At 34.1% G+C, this 25,037-nt stretch overlaps 1 long non-coding RNA gene and 1 pseudogene across 2 annotated transcripts; both read right to left on the bottom strand.

Moving 5' to 3' along the window:
- LOC113333585 overlaps positions 1-2,006 on the bottom strand; it is a 5,985-nt pseudogene extending 3,979 nt beyond the window's left edge.
- A 7,921-nt stretch (positions 2,007-9,927) lies between these two features.
- On the bottom strand, positions 9,928-13,245 carry LOC113333471. Of its 2 annotated transcripts, XR_003352031.1 has the most exons (7): positions 13,040-13,245; positions 12,808-12,890; positions 11,508-11,761; positions 11,239-11,434; positions 10,963-11,058; positions 10,495-10,875; positions 9,928-10,413 (listed from the first exon to the last, which is right to left on the bottom strand). It is a non-coding gene; the product is annotated as an uncharacterized LOC113333471 (long non-coding RNA). The 2 variants fall into 2 exon arrangements; XR_003352030.1 differs by having other exon boundaries at positions 11,239-11,761.
- Positions 13,246-25,037: the final 11,792 nt, after the last annotated feature.

Raw genomic sequence — 25,037 nt, forward strand, 5'->3', positions numbered from 1 at the left:
GGGTCGGTTCGGGTGACGGAAGTTTCTACCCGCAACCGACCCAAGATAGGTGGGTTCTGGCGTGCCTCACCCATAGTCGATCCATGCCTAGGTGGGTTGAATCGGGTGCGGGTATTTTTGGTCGGGTACGGGTAGGGTCGGCGGGTTGGGTCGGGTATGTGCATCCCTAGACATGCCCCTCAAGCAGCACTTAACCTAAATATTCAAAAAGGAACAACTGTAACACTCTACACTTTTAATGCTTTGGGTTGTTCATCATAAAAATATAATAAAAAAATAATACACAACCGCAAAACCATGAAATGTTACTACCTCTGTTTCTAAATAATAGGCTGGTTTCACATGTATACCTAATCCAGCCTATTATTTGGAAACGGAGGGAGTAGAAGACACTGTAGGAAACCGCGAAAGAAACCAGCAATAACTAATCCACAAAATCTTAAAACACAAATCTACCAACTAGAAGAAGAAAGAAACTAAGACAAACAGCCAAAAATTGTGTTTTACATGTATACCTTTGAAGCAATGATATACTCAAGATGGTAAATCAACGAGTATAAGCATGAGAAAACCTGATTCATAACAGCATAAACACAAACCTAAACCTAAAACCCATCGGCCCAAATTACAAAATGGTTTATTCTTTAGATAGTACCTTTCAAGAAGCCTTAAACCCTAGTCAAAATGCAGGCAGGCACAGATAAAAGTGACAAAAACTTATCCACTACAGAAAACCCAAAATCTCCAAATTAAACATCATGCTCAGTATTGCATAAACCCTAATTGGAAACACACGCACACAGAAACTCTAATCTAGAAAAAAAAAACTAACAATTCAATTTACGAGTTTATTTGAAATTTTACCTTCCAACAACCTTAGCCAGGGTTTGAACATAACAATCAATCATCTTTTGTTTATCAGCACCTTCACCACCAGGATTATCCATAACAATAAGCCAATGTTCATAATCACAACCAGGAAGCAATGGTGCCATTTCAGTAGGAAGACGATCACTGTATTTGTACCCAGAATTCATAGGTGAATATGAATCAGAACCAGACCGATTAACTCTACATCGTATAATATTCAAACGAGATGCACAAAGTGTAAGTACTTGAACAACATGATATAAAAGAACCAAATGTTTTCTTTTAGGTCTAATGAAACCAGGAAGTGGTGGGGATTTAGCTATAGATGAGAAATATGATGATGAAAAAAGACGACTTGGGAAAGTTGTGGAAGTGGGTTTTGTGATTATAACTCTTGCTAATGCTGCAACATGTTGGTGCAAAATTAATTACCCCAACAATCTTCGAGATATGTGTGTTTGTTGATCGAATCTCCACTATTACTTTATTTCTCCAGAATTGTAGATGAAAAATGAGGGGGGTACCTGCAAAGACACTCCGATGCTTAAGTCAGAGAGAGTTCTAGACAGGTTTTTTGAGAGAATAAAAGGAATTGTTATTGTGTACCTTTTGAGTTGGATTTCAGCCTCTATTTATAGGCAGAAAACAAATCTTATTGTTATGATTTGTAGTTATCTCAAATAACCACCAATATTTACCTTTATCTTATGAGATTTGTAGTTATCTTAAATAACCACTTAGATTTGTACTTATCTCCCCAATATTTGTATATATCCTGGAAGATTCATGTTTATCTTCATCATATTTGTACACATCTTGAAAGATCCATGTTTATCTTGTCAAGATTTGCATTTATCCAAGAACATCTATAACTATATTTATAGATCTGGATATATCTTGAGAGATTAAAATCTATCTTCCCTAGATTCATAATTATCTCAAAAGATCTATATTTATCCCTTTGAGATTTGTATTTATCTTTAATGGTTTACATAATAAACCATTGGTTCTCTTTAATAAGCCATTTTTGGTTTCCTTAATAAACCACTGGGTTTCCTTAATAAACCCAGTCGAGCTTCTTTAATAAGCCATTTTTGGTTTTCTTAATAAACCACTGGGTTACCTTGATAACCCATCCGGACCTCTTTAATAAGCCATTTTTGGTTTCCTTAATAAATCACTGGGTTACCTTGATAACCCAGTAGGGGTTCTTTAATAAGCCATTTTTGGTTTCCTTAATAAACCACTGGGTTACCTTAATAAACCCAGCCGAGCTTCTTTAATAAGCCATTTTTGGTTTCCTTAATAAACCACTGGGTTACCTTGATAACCCAGCCGGGCTTCTTTAATAAGACATTTTTGGTTTCCTTAATAAACCACTGGGTTACCTTGATAACCCAGCCGGGCTTCTTTAATAAATCCATTTTTGGTTTCCTTAATAAACCACTGGGTTACCTTGATAACCCATCTAGGCTTCTTTAATAAGCCATTTTTGGTTTCCCTAATAAAACACTGGGTTACCTTGATAACCTAGCCGGGCTTCTTTAATAAGCCATTTTTGGTTTCCTTAATAAACCACTGGGTTACCTTGATAACCCAGTCGGGCTTCTTTAATAAGCCATATTTGATTTTGAGGCGCATGTGTGCCCCGTACGTACACCATTTTATGATGGTACAAATACAACCATTGTTGGGCGAAGGTTGGAGAATTTCTTCAGAGGAGACCGAGAGAGGATGGATACAATAGAAAGGGTTTTGGAAATGATGATATTTTATCTTCTTTTTAGTTTTTCTATTTTCATTTTATTCATTCGTGTTTGGAGTTCCTGGAACATTTTGGGCCCAACCAATTGGCGCCCACCACTTTAAATGATTGTGAGCCCATCAAGGGATACATTTTCAGGGTTGAGCAATCGAGATTTTATTCAGAGAGGCGAGAGAGGAAACAAAAAATCGGTTACAAAGACCGAGTTGACTCAATATTCTTCTGTGTACCTATGAATTGAATTTGTTCAATTTCTCTTCGTTTAACATCTTCAATTCATGTCTTCATCGTCTCTTCTTTAACTGATCTATTCTTTCATGACTTAATCGTTAATTTTAATCTTAATTTGAGTTCTTATCTTTAGCCGTTTTTTTTTTCTAAATCGGTTATATTCTTATTTTCAGTTGTCTTTAGGTTTGCTAGTCCTTTATTTTTCTGAAACTCGATTTATCTAATATTTATATTTGTATCAAATCTCTAGTTTTTAATTTCCCTTTCTAATATCTTCTTTGTTCTGTGAAATCTTAATTTTTAATCTCCAAGTTTTCTTTAAAAATGTTTAGGTTTACCATAGTAATCATTAACATTTGTTGTTTCTTTTTCCTGCTTTTCAGGGAAAGATTTGTTGGAGCTAATGCTCAGTTTAGGGCAGTTGCTCAATCCTGAGATAAGTGGAAAAGCTACAGTATCCCTGGTCTGCTTATTTCAATGGCGGCGAAATTCCCTCAAACGCAAGTAAGGAATTGAATAATATATTTAGAAACAATTACTTGCAGACATACTCCAAGCATGATGAAAAGAATGCAAGCATTTCTGTCAGTCTAATTTCTAAAATAAATCTTGCGTATAAAAACTCATAGGATTATGTCATACACTGTTTGTATGTCAGTAACTTTATATCTTGCAACTTCGGTTACATCGATTCCTCTCTATAAGTGGCGGTACAATTTAAAAGCACTAAATGACAATTTGTATGCAGCAATAGAACTTATGAAAAAATGATTGATATTCAATTCAATCATGATACTCTTAAAAGAAAAAAAAACTCAAAGTTGCTCTCAAAAACCTTTCTTCTGCAATCCATCAAAATCTCTATTTCTGGTACTTATAAATTTCACAAAAAATGTCTGATGTTCCCACTGATTACTATATAGCTCATCTTACTAGTCGCTTAGAAGACCAAGATAATCCTATTTCTGATTATTTTAGATACAATGTGGAATTTCTAAGGTTTACTACTATACAGATTGAGAAAAGAAAATTCCCTAGAGTAGTGGTTAAACTTTTCAAGGAAATAAAGAAGAAGGATGATCCAAGAGGTTTAAGAGTGGGAGAATTATCTTATTCTTTGAACATGGCTTGGTCACCAACTGGCAGATTCATAATAAAGAAAACAGCCGATCCTGGAGTGTTTATAATAAGGTTTTCTAATGCTGGAGATTTTGCTGCTGCGATTTACTCTATTCCAAATAGAGTTCATGGAAAGCTTCTAACTATGTGTTTGTGGAGCAGTGATACAAAATTATAAGAGGTGGATTTTAATGCTCAAGACTACTGGATCAAGTTTAATCTCAAGAGTGATTTAGTTGAAAAGGGATATGTGGCAGAAATGGTGGCTGACAAAGTTGGAAGAATTCTCAATCTCATGGGTCCTCTCAACTCAGGTGGAGAATATAAAGCACATGTATTAGTTGACATAACTAAGCCAGTGTTCATAAAGTTAAGATAATTATAATTGATGGGACAGATATAGAGACAATTAAGATGAAGATTTTCTTTCTAGAGATACCTCATGGAACATGCAGAGACTGTTGGCATGTAGATGCTGATCACTCAGAAAGAAAAGTGTAGATAAAGATATATTGAGTATTAGAAAAACTTTCCAAAAAATTTCATTTATGAAGAGGAGAAAGTAAATCAGTTAATGTTGGCAGCACTTCACAAGACAAAGTTCAAGGAAATGAAAAAGTGCAACTTCTTACTAATGCAGCAACAAGTCTCAGAATTTATGATAGTGAAATAAATATAGTGGACTATATGAATAGAGGAATTAAAGGGAGAAGAATGAATGTTGAGTAAAATATCGAAGAAAATATTAGGGGGAAAGTGAATAATTTTATGGAGGGTGAAAACAACAAAAATAGTTAAATCAGTAGGAGTCATTGGAGACATAAGAACATTGATAACAGAGGATTTAATGAAAGCCTTAAAAGGAAATTCAGTTATTGAGTCAGAGGAAAAAAAGGCAAATACAAGAATTAACTGTAAAGAAGAAAAGCAAAAGAAAAATAGTCAGAATGGTTCAGACTGCTAAGCCAATATTCTATCATGGGTAGAAGAAACAATATACTTATAAATGATAATGAAGATAATAAAAATAAGGAAGTTGTTAATGATAACTGGATTGAAGTGGAATGAAAGGAAAACATTACACCAATCATTGTGGCAGAGGAAGTTCTACAAGACAACACAAAGGAGGTTTCAGGAGACAAGCAAGAAAAAAGAATTGGGGAAGTTCTGGCAAATATCTCTGAAGCTACTGAAATGAATGAAAATGAAGTAGAAGAATTTGCTTGAATTGAAAAGGAAAATACAATTGATTGGGCTATGTTTTTACCTAAAAGTAGAGGGAAGTAAACTGACTCTGACATGGCCAAAGCTGAAAATATCCCTGACTATCTTTCTCCAATTGAGCATACTGAGGTAATTGTTTATTATTCCATACTCCTCTTTGCTTATTATTACATTTACTACACCTGCCTGCTATGTAAAAACCTGATTTCAAATCTAGACAAGGAAATTATCTTAAGTGTAAAATGTCTCTATAACATCCTAGCATACAAATAATACTTTTTCTAAAAAATCTGAATATTCTTCTCAGTTTCTCTCTTAATTGTTTTACTCAAAACCTTCATCATGTTTTTTTTTTACTTCTGGTTCTTTACATGGGTATGAATATTAGGAATCATGAGTTTAACTTCAAGTCTTTATCCTGGTGTTTCAGAGTGAAAAAAATAACTCTGAGAAACGACATATGACATATTGTGTTTACACCAAAAATATACTGCATGGCAGACTATATAAGTGGTTATGTTTTTGCTTTAAATATCTATTCATCCTCCTTACTGGTTTATATTCAACTATTTTTCCCTTAAAATGTAATATGTTATTTAGACATATCATTTCGGAAGAAAATACTAGGGGGCATGAGTTTAAGGTTCTGTCTTGGAATTTACAGGGTATTAGGTCACAACTTAAACAAGATCATCTAAATCATTTAAATAAATCATAACTTAGATGTCATTTTCTTGTCTGAAATTAAAGTAGGTTTATCTATGGTTGAAATTTTTTTTAGAAGAATAAAATTGAATGATTGGTTCATCATGCCTTCAATTGGTGGATCAGGAGGTTTTGCCATTGCCTGGAATCAAGGAGTTTCTGCTAAACTTATAACTTTTAAACATAATATCGTTCAAATAATTAAAGACAATTGATGTATGTTTATTTCTTTTATTTATGATGATTTAAATAACAATATTAAAAATGAACAGTGGAGTCTCATCAATAGTATAAGTGAACTAGAACCTCCCTAGGCCATTGGTGATATGAAATTCATATTGCATAAAGATGAAAAATAAGGTGGTAATAATCCTTCTACTAGTAGTTTTGCTTATGTTTATCATTACATCCAGTCTTTAGGTTTAGTTGATATAAATTTTATTGTCCTTCCCTTTACTTGGACTAACAGAAGAACAGGGACAGAATATACAAGAAAGAATAGATAGAGTTTTTGTTAACCACAAATGGCTAGAAATGTTTCCAAAATCAAATAATAGACATCTTACTAGAATTGCCTCAGACCATGCACCAATTTTAGAGACAATTCCTCTTAAGGATAAAAGTTTAAACCTTACAGATATATGAGATGTTGGATAGAACATACAAATTAGAATAGTGTTATAAATAAGTCAGTTTCGCAAAGAAGAGAAAAACAAAATAATCTTCTGAAAACCCTTAAAAATATGGGATATGACCTTAGATCTTGGAATAAATCTGATTTTGGTAACATTTATAAGAACATTTGTACAATATTAGAAAGCATTGAAGAAGAAAACAAAAAACCTTTCAGTGTAGAAACGAAACACAATATAAAACAACTTCAAAATGAGCTTAGTTCTTGGTATGAAATTGAAAAGATGTATTAGAGTCAGCATGTAAAAGAAAAGTGTGTCAATGAAAACGATAATAATACTCGGTTCTTTCACCAACATGCCTCTGATAGAAAAATATTTAATAGTACTCATGCCCTTAGGGGAAATAAATGATTATGGATAGAAGGTCAAGAACAATTAAGTTCATTTTTAACCAGCCACTTTAAAAATATAGCTCAATCTAGTGGAAAGGATATTGACCCTATTTTTTAGGAAATTCTAAAGCATACAGTTAGTACGGAAGATAACATAAAATTATGTGAAATTGAAAGTGAGATGGAAATTAAAGATGCTCTTTTCATGATGAATGCTTGGGGTGATCTTATCCCTGATGGGTTTCCTCCAGGATTCTATCCGCAGCATTGGGACATTCTAAAAAATGGTATTGTTTCTTGGGTTCTGAAAGTTTTCAAAGAAAAAAATTTTAATTCAAAAATAAGTCATACGTTTATATCTTTGACACCTAAAGATTAAAAATCCAAAAAAGCCAAGTGATTTTAGACCTATTAGCTTGAGTAATGCCCTGTATAAGATTATATCAAAAACTAACTTAATATCTTAGAATCAATATGCATTTATTCCAAAGAGACAAATTACAGATAACATTGTAGTGGCTCACGAAATTTTGCACACTATGAAAACTAGTAAAAGAAAAAATGGTTATATGGCTCTAAAATTAGACCTATCTAAGGCCTTTGATAAGCTTGAATGGGATTTCATTTTACTAGTTTTTAAACAATTTGGCTTTTTAGATGATTTTTGTGATCTTATTCTTAATTGTATTTCTTCGGTTTCTTACTTTGTGTAAGTAAATGGTTCTCCAACGGAAACCTTTTTCCCCTCAAGAGGGATCAGACAAGGGGATCATATGTCTCCCTATATCTTTATTATTTGCATGGAAGCTTTATCTAAACTCCTTCTTCATGCTGAAATGAATGGTAGAATTACAGGGATTAAGGTTACTAAAGATTCTCCTTCAATGTCACATCTTTTCTTTGATGACGACTCTTTTTTGTTTACTTCTGCTAGTATAGTACAAGCTAGAAATCGATGTGTTAAATACTTTTAGTGATTCGTCAGGGCAGGTCATAAACCATCAGAAATCGGGTGTTTACTTTTGCAAAAAAGTGGAGAATAAACACTGTAAACTTTTAGCCAGAATCATTAGACTAGGAAGAATAACTAAGAATGATACTTATTTAGGAACTCCTCTATCATTTAACAGAGCAAACAGTTTTAATAATCAAAATATGTTAGATAAGGTTTATAGTAGAATCCAAGGATGGAAGGCTAAATTTTTATCTCAAGCTAGTAGAAATACTCAAATCAGCTTTGTTACTAGTGCTATGCCTATGTACCAAATGATGTGCTTTCTTATCCCTAAAAAACCTGGCTAAATTAGGGCCTATGGTGATTAATGCCTATGGATTTTTTCATCCACCCAATAGAAAAGGATAAGGGGTGTCCAAGTATGATGAAACTACCAATTTACCCTCTATGAAATTTTAATACTACCAATTTATCTTCATTAAATCCTAATAATAATTAAAAAAAAACAACCTAAAATCAAATCAAAATCATTTCCATCAAAATTAAGAATTCCAAATCAAACGATTGATAATCACCAAATTCACTAAAATAGGTGATTTTTCGTTTTAGCTTGAATCATGTACTTTTCTATTAACCCAATCCCCTAGAGTAGGTTTCAATAACATGTAATCACTCAAACAATCCAATTATTTTAAATCAAAGTTTGCTGGGTTTATAAGAATCGGTCTACGTCAATGCACTTGTAAACCGATTTCATTTAGAAATGGTTGTTGTTCATTCCTGCAAAGACCGATTGTTCTGGATGGGCATTCTGGTTGGAGAAAATTGAACCTAAATCGGTCTACGTTAATACCCACATAGCCTGATTCTGGCATGGAAAAGGTAATTGTTTTCCTGTGTTTTTTTTTGTTAGAATCGGTTTACACGATATATACACTACAAAAATACTGAGTTTTAGTCACGCCGAAGAACCGTGGCAGTTGACCAATTCCGTGGCAAAAGATACCTTGCCACGGCTGTGTAGCCGTAACAAATAAACCTGTGGCTAATACTATTTGCCACGATGCTAGCCACGGTTCTTCAAGCGTAGCTAATAATATAAGAGCATTTACCACGGGTACCGTCGTGGCTAATAATAGGTTGGATTGCACACGTATGTGGTTGTTAACCACGGCTTTCATGCGTGGGTGTTGCCATCATTTTCAGTAGTTGGATTTCACATTAGCTGATATCATCATGTTTGGCTGCTAGCCATTAAATTACAAGTGGTGCAAAAAACAATATACACTACAACAATTTCAAAAAGAACAATCTATTCATTAAAAAGAAAAAAAACACAAGTACTACATGGTTGTCTGATTGATTACATTCAACAAAAGCAAATAAAAACTTAATACTAAACCATTTTGAGCTTGATACAAGTTTCAAGAGAAATTTAAACTGAATATGCAGAAGCAAAATACTTTACTTATCACAGATGGATTTCTTACTTCAGAAGTTAATTGTCATATATCTTCCAACATAGCCTTGAACATAATATCTCTGAATGAACTTAACCCGCAGAATATAAACATCAAATTTGATATCAATGACAAATAACACAAGAAAATATCCCTGTATATAACACTTAGTGAGGTCTAATTTCTTTACATAAGCTATAAAACCCAGAGCAATGAGTAAAGAAAAACGAATCAACTTTTATTACGATTCTGGAGACATTAGCGTAAGAACACATATCAGTATATTTTAGGAGACATTATCGTAATGACACATATACATGTTCTGATCTAGGTCGCAGTTTGTTTAACACTCACTTATCATACATTTATAAAGCTATCCATGTAACCTTAAAGGAAAAAGGATAACGCATCCAGGGTGATTAAAACATGTTGATTCTTATACAACGAACAAGTATCTAGTAATAGAGAGTGATAGACAACCACTGTATACAATAGTAGCTTGAGTTTCACGACGAGGCCTGATCTCATACCGCACATATCATACATTCATAAAGGGAAAACGGATAATGCATTCAGGGTGATCAAAACAAGTTGATTCTTATTCAACGAACAAGTTAGCTAGTAATAGAGATAGACAACCATTGTATACAGTAGTAGCTTGGGTTTCACGACGAGTCGTGATCTGATACACCATAGACTAATTGTCTGTTTTGAGTTCAGAAATCATCATACTTTAGTTCAGCTGATGCCATCAACTAGAACTTTACATAGTAGTTTGTTCAGCTGATTCCATCAACTAGAACTTTACATAGTAGTTTAGCTTATCAAAAAAATATATTGAAACACCTACGACTCTCAAACATACAATAACAACAAACTAATCATATTAATTTTATTCAATGTCATTCTAGTTAATGCAACTAACATGATGCTCTCTGAATTTTGCAGAATAGTTTAGTATTTAATTAAGTGATCCAATTATTTGTGATGGTTGTAGATTACCTTGGATTAATCTAGCAAGATCATAATTCTATAGCAGCTGTTATGGAAGGATGCCCTACAAAACAAAATGCAATTAAGAAAGCTTATGATTGTGGATAGTACACTGATAAAGTATTTATGGATATGTAATACATACCCCACTAGTTAGTAGTAGCAATATGGCATCTATATCTTCTGTGATTCCTCATTAGCCTTATTCATCTCCATTACAGTTTTATCCATCTGAAGACATTCTTCTTGCACGATCTTCTGCATATCAACCTGATCCTCTCTCAGTTTCTTAACTTCATCTCTCAACGGCGCATTTTCCTCTTTGTTTTGGCCACTGTTTGTAGAAGATGCCACCTTAAGCTTGGTTACTCTAATACCAGAGCAAACATCACAGAATCCGACCTGGTAATCAGCTCTCATAATTTGAGAATACTTGTCCCCGTTCAGATGTTTACTTTTGGATTGAAATACCATTATCGGAACCATCCTCTTCTAAATCTTCCCTTTCTAAGGCCTCCATCTGATCCTGTGAGTATGATGCGCAATTTTAAAGTAGGCAAATCGCATAATAGAATATAAACAAAAATATAAAAAAAAAACAAAAAAAACATACATGATTGCCTTCAGCTATAACATTTGTATTTTTCTAAAACACAGCCTCTCTGTGTGCTTTCTTCTGCATCATCATCTCTATACAGTACACCAAGATCTACATAAACATTAAATATCGATATTCATTGATGTCAGTCTTTATTTCTATCGCATAACCAAATGATTTTTACTTGTTTTGCTATTTACACTCTTTTCCTATGTTCTTCAAAGTTCACAATTTAGGAGTCGCAGTTTAGCATACAAACTCATAAATGATAAAACCGTTGAACATTCTCACCTTGAGTTCAAGTGAATGCCAATATGTACACATATTTTCCTACTGAGTATCATTAACTATTTTTAGCTTTGTTTTGTGCAACCGTCTTTTCCTCATTGCAATGCTGCACCATCATATTATGTTTGTTTGCATTCCATTTTTCATGGATTTTCTTCTCCACTCAAACATTGATCGCATCATAATAAACAAAAACATTCTAAAACAATCATCAGTTAAAATTTAGTCATCTATTACATAACTGATATATTATTTAAGATAATTTTCTTTACCTTAAGCTCTTTAATTGATTTTTCGAATTTGTCCTCCTTCTCTGGCATTTCAGACCAGTCATGAATGTCAAAAAGGAATTTTTCTCCATTTTGTGCCAGTTTTCCCCAGTAAGTCGAGATCTTACTTGTGTTCAGGCCAGCTGGTTCATGCTGGAAAAATTCCAGAGGCACTTTCTCGCCTTTTTTCAGCTTGGCAACGAAGTTTAACTTCGCAACCCCTCTTAATTTCTTTGGTGTTGGGGGTCGTCATCTTCCTGCAAGAACCACAAATAATAACTACGTACATCAACTATTGGGGTGACATTCTGAAAAACAAAATAACATACTAGAGAATAAACACCAAGTAAAAGAGTTTTCATCTAGAAGAATGTTAAAATTCAGAATCGAGAATCCATATCTACCCATGCATCATCGAAAGAACTTGACTTAGTACCAATGCGAACAAGGACATCCATGACAAATACACATTCAAAAATAAGAGCAGTTAGACAGAAACAAACTGACGAAATAGAAACTACATTGCAATCAAGAAATTCCTGGTAGGTTGTTTCTTCTCTTCTACCCAGTAATACTGTTTCCAAATACTATTATATTGTTTCTCTTTTTCCCTGCTACACTTGCCTTCATTTCCATACTCAAGCAAACGTAATCTGTAATTAGTTTCACTCCATCTGTACAAGTTCTTTACAATTGATGAACGACAATATATGTATTGAAAGTTCTTTTGCAGATTAAAACTATGTAAATAGCTAGACTAAATCTCTTTGTAGAAACATATATAGATCTAATCTTAAGAGAAGGAGAAGATATTTTAGTGATTATAAGATGTGTAGAAGGTAAAGGAACAATGACTATTACTATACAAGAAGAAATTTGGGTCACGACTCTTTGAAAAACAAGAGGTCATTGTTTTTCCTTCATTCCTAGAGTGCACTTCCAAAAACTACTGCCGATAATTAACAAAAAACCTACCCACAAACAGGTGGTTTCATAAGAATGCAGTCTTTAATTCACATCCAGATGCACATCGATCTACTGCAAGGACACTTATTCTTAAGAATAACCAAAAGAAGTATTAGTCTAAATCAGAAAGACATGCATAATGGGTTTTGCATAGATAGATTACACTTGAAATAGGAATCATGTTCCATGTGTATAAACAAAGACCTAATTTTTCTGATGTTAAAGAAAGAACCTCAACTGACATTTCAAACAAAAATCAATCTTTGGATCTAATATAAAACTCAAAATGTATGACATTCGTACCAAGATATCAAGGATAAGTAATCGAATTTCTTACCAGCTTGAGAGATACAATTTCAGATCAAAATCGATGAAGTCTTGCAGAGAAGGAAGAAATTGATGGATTTCCTTATTCCAAATCTGACCCAAAATAAAAAAATAGTTCAAATTAAAGAAGACAATACTCTTAATCAGTATAAAAAAATAAATTAAAACCGATATACAATTAGGTTGATTATACAAAAAAATACTACTATCAAAACCCTAGATTCAAGAAATCGAAGCCATACGAACTAATTCTACACCAATCCCAGCTTGCTTGGAAGATTTGTCTTCTCTGCGTAAACAGTTTCGAAGTTTGATTTTTTTTTTCCTTGAAAGCATAGTCGAAGAAAGAGGAGAGGTGAGGGCGGGGAGTTATTTCTCTTCAGGTGGAATCGTGGGTTTCCTCCACTTGGCGGATAATAAGTTGGACAACATTAGCTACACGGGTGTGCAAACAATCCGGAACCGCAAATTTCATCCGTAACCGTCCGTAAAATTGCGGATGAAAACTAATCCGTAAGAGCCTATGGGCTAATCAAGGGTGAATTCTTAAATCCGCAAGGTTTAGCAATTTGGCTGTGATTGGTTTTGTAAATCCGCAAATTTATCCGCACCATAGGATAGTGAAGGTAAGAGTAGTGACATGCCATGAAAAGTACAGTTAGGCAACTTGTTATCGCATTACCATGTGTGATAAGAAATGAGAAGCTGGTGATGGCTTTCCCTTTGAAATGCGTGGCATGGGTTTATCTCTAAGATATTTGTATTTTCACCGATTACACGTTGGATCATACTAGCCACTAGGTGACCACCAGTTGAGCGATGGCAGAAGCAGCCCATTTAGCCGGGATATCTTAACATTCATTCCCCTCCCAAAACTTGAGAACTAGCACGATGCAACAGTATCACCAAGAGGTTTCATCCACGGAGACTGCTAGTCTCATATATGCCACTATCACAGTGACCCATTGCTCCAGAAATGAAGTAATGTGTCCTTGATGTCGTGAAATGAGAAGCGGTTATAGCTGTTCTATCTATTGATAAACTTTCTTGTCACGTAGTGATATAGGTCCCAATTAATTCTTATAGGCCCAATTTAGCCAGGTTAAAAAAACCTTAGATAAACTTGATGCTTTGCAAAGAGATTTTTGGTAGCAAAAAAATAAATATAATAAAGGTGTATATCTTAAAGATTGGAATTCAATGTGTGTTAGTAAAGCTAATGGTGGCCTAGGTATTAAAAACCCGCACAAGTTCAATTTAACTTTGTTAACCAGGTTGGCTTGACGCCTTTTAGAAAATTCAGATAAGTTGTGGTGTATTTTTCTTAAACATAAGTACTTTCCTAAGAATGATCATTTGTTTTATAAAAAAAAAAGATTAAATCTTGGGTCTTGAGCAATATCCGTAAAGATCTAGATATAGTTAGAAAAAATTATTGTTGGGAATTGGGAAATGGTAGAAACATTCAGGTCTGGACAAATAAACGGCTTCCTAATGGTAAAAGCCCAAAGCCTAAAAATAACAATAATATCCAAGTAGTCAGCAAAGTCTCTGATATAATTGATAACAATGATAATTGGAATCATAATCTAATCAATAATTTGTTTGATGCAAGTGATGTTAAGGAAATTAATTTGCTTGAACCCTGTAATGATGATGAAAAAGAGGAAATGAGGAGATGGATTGGTACCAGAGATGGTTATGTCTTAGTGAAATCTGCATACAACTACTTATGTAATAGAAACCATAATAACCAGAGTATATGGAAGCTAAATATTATGCCTAGAGTTAAGACATTTCTTTGAAAAGCTCTCAGTGGCTGTCTTCCAGTTAGGGAGAGTCTGGGTAGATATACACCTATTGACATAAACTGCCCTTTATGCAGTTGCAATGCTAGAGAAAATATTGATCATCTGTTTACTAGTCGTGTCTTCTCTGAAGCTGTTTGGAGGGGACTTTCCTTTTCCAATACTTATTATGCTGCTGCTAATCAAAATTTTAAAGAATGGTGTCTGCTGTGGTTGAAGGATAATAAGAATAAAGATCACATTTCTTATGTCTTAGGTACCTTTGGAAATTCAGGTGTAGGGCTGTTTTTGATAATGTTAAGGCTAACCCTGTAGATCTTATTGAGTTTATTAGAAGGGACCTTCCTAACTACACCAAAAACAAGAACTACATTCATGTTAAAAACAATTGTACTAGTAAACGTGATGATCTTCATCCTAACTGTTCTTATGGAAATAATAATATTTTGCATGATAAGTATTATATCTACTTTGATGCAGCTTTCCAGAGTAAAACAAATAACTTTGATTATGTCATTGTGAAAACAAATAATCTTGGTTACATTGTGGACATTGCACGAGGTACAAGTTGGTGCTCAAGCTCCGAGAAAGCCTAGCCCAAAGCCTGTAGAGAAGCCGCCAAATGGATGCAGTGATACAACGATGAAAGAATAGTTTTTCTTAATGATAACAAGAGTGTTATTAGCGGTATGAAGAAGAAAGATGATTTTGATGTTGGATGGAGGTCTAAAGCTATTCTGATGTAAGCTTTACATTTCGATCAATTTTTTGCTAGTTATTCTTTCTCCTACATTAAAATAACTTGTAATAGTTATCTAGATTATTGAATAGGTATACAGATCTTAATATAAATTATATATATTGGTATAAATCTGTAAAAGATTTGGGGTTTTATAAATTATGTAACCGGAATAATGTGTCTTGTCTTCTTTAGCTAAATATAACTTGTCTTTTATCAAAAAAAAAAAATCGAGATTTTATTTCAACAGAACTATGGGTGAGCATGGTCCGACTCCATGCTACGGTGTTTAAGATTTCTAATTGTATTAATTAAACAAAGTCTTTGGGGAGAGACCACAAGGCATTGGAAGTGTGATAACCATTTATCTATCTATACGATAATAAAGATATGAACCGTGGATTCAAACCATGAAGGCCAAGATATAAACAACACTAAGTTCACTGGCTACAAACAATCTTCAATTTGTCCTGGATACAAATGGGTCATGAATGAATTTAATGAAGGTAGTAGATGGCTTGTGGAAAATGGAAGTATTTCAGTGTGGAGAGATAAATGGGTGAAGGAATATGCTCTTATTGAAAGACATCAATCTGATGAATATGTTTTAAAAAGCAAAGAGTTAAAGGTGTGTGACTTAACTGTGAATGGTGAATGGAAATTTTAAGAGGAAATGGTTCATTTTTTTGAAGAAAATGGCTTACCAGCTATATGGAATGACAGGATAGAAGAATATGGATAACATATTTATCTGGAAAATTCACAGTTGCAAATGTTGTACAGTATATAAGGAAGAATTATCCAGTATTATCTTGGACTAAATATTTGTGGAGTGCCTGTATTCACCCATATACATCTTGTAATTTGTGGAAAGTGCTCAGAGGTGTATGTGCAGCTGAAGAAAATGTCAGAAAAACAGTCTTTAATGATGTGTCCAAGTGCTACTTGTATGGTAATTGTCAAGATAATATGGAACACATCTTATGGGAATGCATCTTCAGTGATGGGATTTGGCATTGTCTTGGAGGTATGTTCAAATTTTCTACTCCTTCCAATTTTGATGAAGTGATTGAATGTAGAAGAAATAAGAGTTCTGCTGTCAGGGAGATATATGTACCTCTTTCACTTTAATTGTTGAAATTAGTAAATGTATGAAGGGGTAACTACTAATGTTGAAAATCTTAAACATAAAATCTTGAATTTCACAAAGGAATGTGGAATAAGAATTAGGGGTGTTATGAAGAACCGTGTTTTTGATTTAAATATTATGACGAGTTTTGATATTAGGGGTATCAGAAGTAAAGCTACAGTAGTTAAGGAAGTGTTTTCAAGTTGTCTAATATAAATCAAGTCTTAATTTGTTTTGATGGAGCTGCAAAAGGCAATCCAGGAATTGCTGGATTTGGTTTTGTAGGCAGAAACAATGAAGGAGGTTGCCTTGGTGCAGTTGCTGGTGGATTAGGTACAGCTACAAATTATGTTGTAGAAGTTATGGCTCTGGTAACTGCTGGTGAATGGGCAGTAAGAATGAAATTCATGGATGTATGCTTCAGCTTAGACTCCAATGCATTGTTAGTAGCTTTTACAAGAGGTAAAATTCCTTGGATAATAATAAACAGATGGAAAAGAGTGACAGGCCTTGTTGAGGAATATACATTTCAGACATTCATACAGGGAAATCAGCTTTTTAGCTGATAAGTTAGCTAAAAAGGGTTCTAATATGAGAAGAGGGGAAATAATAATATATGAAGGTAAACCAGATTTCCTTAATGGAATGTGATGCACATTATTTTAGATTCTCTTGAGAAATTTTTAAGTTGTATAGCTTTCTTTAGCTTTTAATTTTGTACTCTTTAGTTTTCTTGAATATTAGCCTTGGAATGTCTTGGCTAATTTTCATAAATGGAGTTAATTTTAGTAACAAAATTATATGATTTAGCTAAAAAAACAAAAACAAAAAAAAACAAATAGACAAATTAAGTTACAATAAAGAAACATAAGATAAAAGACGAACATTATAAGTTATCGTGGTTTGGTGATATTACCTACGTCTATATTAGAAGTATAAAGACTTTATTAGTGGTGAAACAAGAGATACAAGATATATAATAAACTTTCAAAATCTTAGCTAGCTTTCTTTCTCTCGCTTAAATTACTTGCTTTCAACTGATATTTCTCTGGTATTTAAAGGTAAAATTGCTTATACATCTTATTTTTCTATCACATAAAACATATAATAAGATAGAAATTAATGTTTAATCCCATTTTAGTTGGGCTTTAGACACGCTAGTCCTGTCCCCTTAAGCCTAGTACCAGGAGGTCCAAATTTACCTAATCCTGGACGAGTCAGTCCATTTTTGCACGTATCAATCCAGAATTGATTTTCTTGATGACCAAAATACTCATCATCTAAATGCTTGCTTGTCGGTGATTCATTTTTCGTTCTTCATTTTCACTTCATGGAACCAGTGAAGAAGAAAATTGCAAAACATATTCTCGCAGCGCCAATGGAAGTCCTGCAAACCTAAATATGATAACACTCGATTAACTTAAAAAACCTAAATCATCATCATCAATTCATCTTCTTGAAGATTAACACGAAATTGAGAGGAATAATTAATGAGATTTAGTTTGAGAGGATTTCATTGAAGGTGATTTGAAATATAAGTTGATGAGATTTGCTTTCGGGAATTTCATCATTGAAGGCGATTTGAAAGATAAGTTGAATCTGTTTTTATTATTAGATTTGATTGCCACTGTTAATTTATGGATTTTGAAATAGATTTCAGAAATTTTTATGCGATTAATGATTAGAGTTTATATATATAGTCATCTCATCTTGATCTACTTATCTCTAGAACTCCCTCTATCCTGAAACTATTTTCCGTCAATGGAAACCATCTGAAACGTGTTTTTCGTCTTGGATTTGCACAAGTAATCATATACCATACCTAATCTCTTACTGCTTGTATTTTAATTTCCGAATTTTTCTGATTTTTTGTGTATGTTCATTTCAAGATTCATTTATCATCAAAGGTTGTTGTTCTGCATCTTGGTGATTATTGTCCAGAAACGGTAGTTTTATTTAGGTTCTACTTGTGTATTGTTCACATATAGGTTCATGTATCTGCTGCTGCCTTTTTACTAATTCAGGAAGCTTGAATCATTTCTTGTACTCACTAATCACTTTACGTTATCTACATTCTCTGAGTAGTACTTTAATTATGTTATACTTTGAAATTGTGGAATCTGGTAGGATGCTGAAATTGTAATATTGAATTATCAACACAGGATAAGCAGAAGTAGGTGCATGTTATTGTGGTTCCTAATCTGACGGAAAACTTCTTGGAATCTATGATGGCGAGTAATTGAGAAGTGAATATCAACCCATATGGATGGAGTTAAGATGGTCATTAGAGAACACAATATTCTGCACATGTACTATTTTTCCTATGCCATGTATGAAGGTGTGAGTTAGTATGTTCTAGTTTCTAAGAAAATGCCCGAGGTTTGCATTTCCTAGGTCTAGAAAAGAAAGTCATTTCTAATTTCATAGTTTACTCTTTTAGGTTCGCATGTGCCCCAAGGAGATGTAAGCCACTATCTGAAAACCATTATAGGTCTATAATCGCGGATAAATATTACACTAAGATTCATTTCCGCTTTGAACTGGACCGTGCTCATACTAGTGAATTAATATCCTTGTTTGAAACATTGCCAACACCTGTCTCTGTAAATCCCCAAGTTTCATGTACCCCTATGTAGGTTTCCAAACATGATAAGAAAACCGAAATAGAAAATGTGCGCGCATCAGTTCCAGATGTCTGTTTTGGTCGATCAGATCATGCTAATATAATGATTGGGTCTGAAACTGAGACTAGCTGTTTTAATTTTTAGGTTAAATGCCAACGGTTTCATGAAGGAAATAATTTGAGATTTTAATTTGCTATTTTGAGCAAATGAATGGTTTTTGGTTTGCCTATGAGTGGGTCAGACAATAAATCTTTTAACTTTTTTGATGATTTAAATTATTTACTGTTGGATCAATTATTATAAAATGAATTGACAATGGAAAGATGGAGTTCATATTGTTGGATATTCTTGAAAATCAATCATTACTAAAACCGTTCAAACAGGTGGAAGTGGCACAACAATTGTTTTTTTCCCTTAAATATAAGTAAGGCTTGTAAGAGGCGATCGAAATTTGAAACAAAGCCTGTTGACGCCGTCTGCAGACAGCCGTCGACTGATTTTTTTTTTTTGAAATGTTTGCAAGTAGTATAGAAATGTTTGGTGGATAATCAGTTAACATATATATGTTTGCTTCAATGACCTCTCATGATTAGAGCGTTTTAGGTTGTGACCGGAGTTACGCTACTGGGTAGGTTAAATTCATTTGAGCAATACATAATTTGTCCCTTGAATATTTTTCATATTTATGCAGGCGAGACAGTTAGATAGATAAGCCTCAAAAATGTGCAAAACTTTTACTAGTTTGTAATTATTCTTGTGACTTTGCTAAAAAAAGAATAACATCAATCGGATATTGTTGCACTGTGGTTAGTTGAGTTCTGCAATTTAACAGTGCTGTTTGCATTGTCTTATGAGGAATTTTTTTAATAATTGAGGTATTGGTGTGGTGATACATTAAACAGATTTTGTGTGAACTCACCTTCTTTCTTTTTTCCGGATCGACTAACTAAAGCACTTCATTAATGACCAAATATAGTACAAAAAAACAACTCAAAGAATGAGAATAGACAATGGATTTAGTAAAGTGATCTTAGAAAAATTTGACATTTTGTTGTCTTAAATCTCATATATGAACAACCATATTGTTGATCCACTTGTGTAGAGTTCCTTGTATATCTGAGCTTCGCTTATTTGTTTCTTACTTCTGAGTTGTTATTTACAAACATGAGATTCTACTGAACACATAGTTATACATATGTTGATTTTTTTTTTTTGGTACAGTATGTTGATTTTTAATGTGTACATGTTTGTACACATGATGATTATTTAGGTGTACATAGTTGTACACTTGTTGATTTTCAATGTGCACATAGTTGTACACTTTTAGAGTGCCAATGTGCACATGGGTTCTATGCTAATCTATTGATAACAGAATATTTGTACTTGGACGTCCAAGTTTTTGTACTTCATTTCCCTGAATGATAATAAAAGTGTTATTAAGTACTAACTAATCACATTATTTTACATTGAGCAGGTTGACGACAAGTACTACCAGTACTCATCTTGAAAATAAAGATAACAAGGTTCGTGGTTCGATATGCACTAAACCACCTATTGGCTTTTGGAAAGCCACACCAAATGATGAGTTCCACATTGGCAGGCCGGTTAATCAGGAACTTTCTTCCCATGTTAAGTCCACGACTCCCATGGTAAGTATGTCATTTCATATATTTGCATCTGTAATTATAATGAAATGCTTCGGGAATTCAAAATTTAATATCAACTTTCGGCTTTTGTGTTTGATATTAAATATTGATTGATAATTCACCTATACAGTGTCCATAATTTTATTGGAGACTTTTAAATGTTTTTACCACAATAATTTGACCTTGGTAACCAATTTATATTCAAAATTGTTTTTAAAATTTATGATCTTGGAAAAATCCTCTAAAAACTTGCCTTACTAGTTTGCGCAGATTTTGAATTTGAATTGTTAACGTGCATATAGTGGTACACATGATACTTAATGTACACATATTGATTGGTAATGCGCACATAATGGTACACATGCTCAACCTTGCAGGCGTGATCATAGTTGTATACATGTATTGGGTTTACAAAGCTGTACACATGTTAATTGTTAAAGTGCACATAGGAGTACACATATTGATTATTAATGTGTATATAGTTATACACTTATTGATTCTTAATGTGTACATAGTTGTACACCTATCGATTACCAGTTGTACACCATTGTCATGTCTCTTTGATATTTGGCATGTTCTTGGATTTTCTAGGATTTTGTAGATGTGTACATAGTTGTATACCATTATCATGTCTCATTGATATACGGCCTGTTTTATGGGTATGGATATTGTATTTTCTAGGTTTTTGTGATTGTATATAGTTGTGCACGTTTTCCTGTCGCATTGATATATGACATGTTCTATGGTTATGGATGTTGTAATATCTAGGTTTTCGTAGATGTGTGCATAGTTTTACACCATTATCCTGTCTCACTGATATGTAAGATGTTTTATGGGGATTGATGTTGTATTTTATAGTTTTTTTGTATATGTGTTCATAGTCGTACACCATTGTCCCGTTTCATGGATATATTGATTATTCAGTGTAAGTATTAAAATTGCAGTAGTTTAATAAATCACTGTACAGTGAAGTTTTGCAGCGATATTAAGTTTGTACAGTTAGGCCCAAAGGGATTGTGTCTTTTAAGTCAGTAACTGACTAATTTTTTACTTTAATCATTTTCTTGCTTTGTCTCTTATGTGGTTGGTCAAAGGTTAATTACTTCTTTTTCAAGCTGTGAATTCTTATGTTTTGTCGTTTTGTCCTTGATGCAGGTTAACTGCTAATCCAACCTCTGCAGATCCGGCTATTAATCAACTAGATCTTGGTGTGGTTTATAGTTTTGTTAGTCTGTGTAGACTAGAGCAGCTATTGGCTACCAAGGATGTTGGATTTTCTAAATTTTTGCAGATGTGTACATAGACGTACACCAGCGTAAATTAAAAAAATTTAAAAACTGAAAATTATATAGTCATATAGGTACTCTTTTTGTAGATCTCGGAAAGAGCTTTTCGAATATATAAAGTTTGTGAATTTTGGACGAGCGGTTCAAAAGATAAATAGTTTTTTAATTAATTTTATATTATTTAAAGTTGCTGACATCATCATAAGTCAATTTGGACTAAAGTGTAATATTTGGACTAAATTATAAATGAGGAAGGTTATTTGTGTATTTTTCATATTTTAACTAATTTTTGGACTAATCTGTACCTAGTTAACTCGAGGTGGACTAATCCGTATTTTTTGATGCGTTTTTGGACTAAACCGTATTTTTCCTCATAAGATAATTCTTATTACGTGGCTTCTTTTCCTAAGTCTCAAGCCCTCGCGCGAGTATCTGTTTCCCACTTGAGAATTTCCTCTCGTGTGTACTGCTTTTCTTGCTCAGGTATACATCCTGGATTATGGTGTTAGGCTCGTGTAAAGGAGACTCATGTGGTCTTTTAGGCTCTGTTCGTATCTTGTCTTTTACCACTACTTTCTTCTGACAAACCTAACCCAACACGTTTGTCTTTCGCATTTATAGCTTAGTCTCCTAATTCAATCTCATCCTTTAATGTAGTCAAGATGCTGTCCATATGGTTTCATCGGAGGAGAGCGGTACATATCTCGAACCATGGGGGGTAACTTTCCAACTTGTATCATGTGCTTCTCGTTACTCCGGGGCATTGATATTCCTCCACGTATTAATATGATATTTTACTATCACAATTTTCCCCATTTATTTTTGAAAATACGAGGGTACCCAAATATACCTCAATCTAAAACTTTTACACCTATAAGTCCATTTCCGGAAGTGATTGTTTATGGACTTAGTCGAGACAATACAACTAATTGGTTCACACTTCCTGTGATCGTCTATGGATAAAATATCGAGAGAATACAACAACAAAGTATGTTTACTTGATAATAGGTTCGGACTTAACCAAACTCTAGGGATTGTCTATCAAGTAAAATAAGAATTAACATTTGTGCAATTTACTTTAAATTATAATAAACACAATTATAATTGCGGAAAATAAAAGTAAATGACACAACAAGATTTTGTTAACGAGGAAACCCCAAATACAGAAAAACTCCTGGACCTAGTCCAGAATTGAACACTCTCAGAATTAAGCCGCTATACAAAATCAAACCAACTTCGTATAGTTGAGACCAATGAACTAAACCTATTGTTCACCTAGTTCCCTCAGTATCCTTGCGCCTCCAACTTGTAAATAAGTCACGCACTTGGAACAATTCCTTTGGTTCGTATTCCAAACAATAAAGGAACAACAAATCTGTTCGGTAACAACTCTTTTCAAACAACGTGATATGAGTCTGACAAAGGCTCTTCCGTTTAACCAATAAACTCCTTTGTCGGGTCCTTAGATCAATCTCTCAAAAACTACCGAAGTAATTGTTAGACAATGCAATCAATACTATCAATCACAAAAAAATGTATTGATCCCGATCTACTCAACTAATCAATCCAATCTATCACAAAGATAAACCGATTATAGTTGGATCCCTTTCCATACGAAACAAATATTGTGCACACAAATGCAAAGATTATGAACCCAAAAATCTTCTCTAATCTTCAATCAGCACCTGCACACAATCAACTTGAATCTCTTGTGATCAATCACACAGTCAATGGAGTCTGTTAACGTTGGATTATCACAAGACCTCTTTAGATCTAAAATAGTCTAAAGATCCCCGTCGAAACTTCGATCTAGTTTGAGTGAATCTTATATCAGAAGAGAAGATTCTCAAGCATAAACAAACTAGGTACTATCAAAGTTCAACAACAGTTAGTCAATCAAATCAATTGAAAACTAATAATAAACTGAAATTATCTAGTTTCCCACATGCCGCTGGCTGCCAAACGAAGGGTTGCAACAATCAACGGCTACCCTTCCATCTGAGATGCAAATCTCAGTCGTACAAGCTTTCCACCGAACGCATGGCAACTTTTGGACCAATGCCAAAACTTTTGGCCCTAATTTTGGCCGCACCTAAACTATGCCAAAACCCTAGTTTTGGACGCGCCTAAACTACGCCAAAATCCTAGCTCGGCCGTGCCTAAACCATGCCACTAGCTGCAAACGAAGGGTTGCAACAATCAACGGCCACCCTTCCTCCTGAGATACGAATCTTATCCATACAAACTTTCCACCAAACGATTTGTGGCACTCTCTTAGCCACGACGCCAAAATCCTAATTTGGCCATGGCAAGAGCATGCAACCGCTGCAACCATGCCGCTGGTTGTCAAACGAAGGGTTGCAACAATCTACGACTACCCTTCCTCCTGAGATGCAGATCTCATCCGTACAAACCTGCCACCAAACAACTAGTGGCAATGTCTTGGCTGCGATGCTAACTCTTGGTCACGGCACCAACCTGGCTATGATGCCTATTTTTTGGTCACGACAACAACTTGGCTACAAACGCCAAATACTTTGGCCACGCCACACGTAGAAACATGCTACAGGTTTTCCACTAAAACACTCGAGACATCAAAACATGTCACAAACTGGGGGATGCTCATCAGGGTATTAGTCTGGCGGTTTACAGCATGCGGGGTACACTACGCCCGTTACAGGAAAGTGTCATAAGGGTGAGGCGGTTAGTAAAGTAATGGTGAAACGTTTCCTTCATTATTGAAACATCAATTCCAGGCGTTACCCGTTACCATTTTCTTCCATTTACTCAACCGTTTCCACTTCTTACGAGACCAGGATACGTTTCGTTGCGACTTGTATAAATAGGTCTCACCTATTTCCACCAAAGGCAAGTTTTGGTTAGGAAAATAAAACACTCAGAAATCACTTGTTAGCTTTCCCATATGCTAGCTTTCCACTTTCTGATACAAGTCGTCAAACAACTACTCTTCCCGAATTAACTATTCTGGTCTCAACACTCTCTTCGCT

This window comes from Papaver somniferum, unplaced genomic scaffold (genome assembly GCF_003573695.1).
Source record: "Papaver somniferum cultivar HN1 unplaced genomic scaffold, ASM357369v1 unplaced-scaffold_133, whole genome shotgun sequence".
Classification (NCBI taxonomy): domain Eukaryota; kingdom Viridiplantae; phylum Streptophyta; class Magnoliopsida; order Ranunculales; family Papaveraceae; genus Papaver; species Papaver somniferum.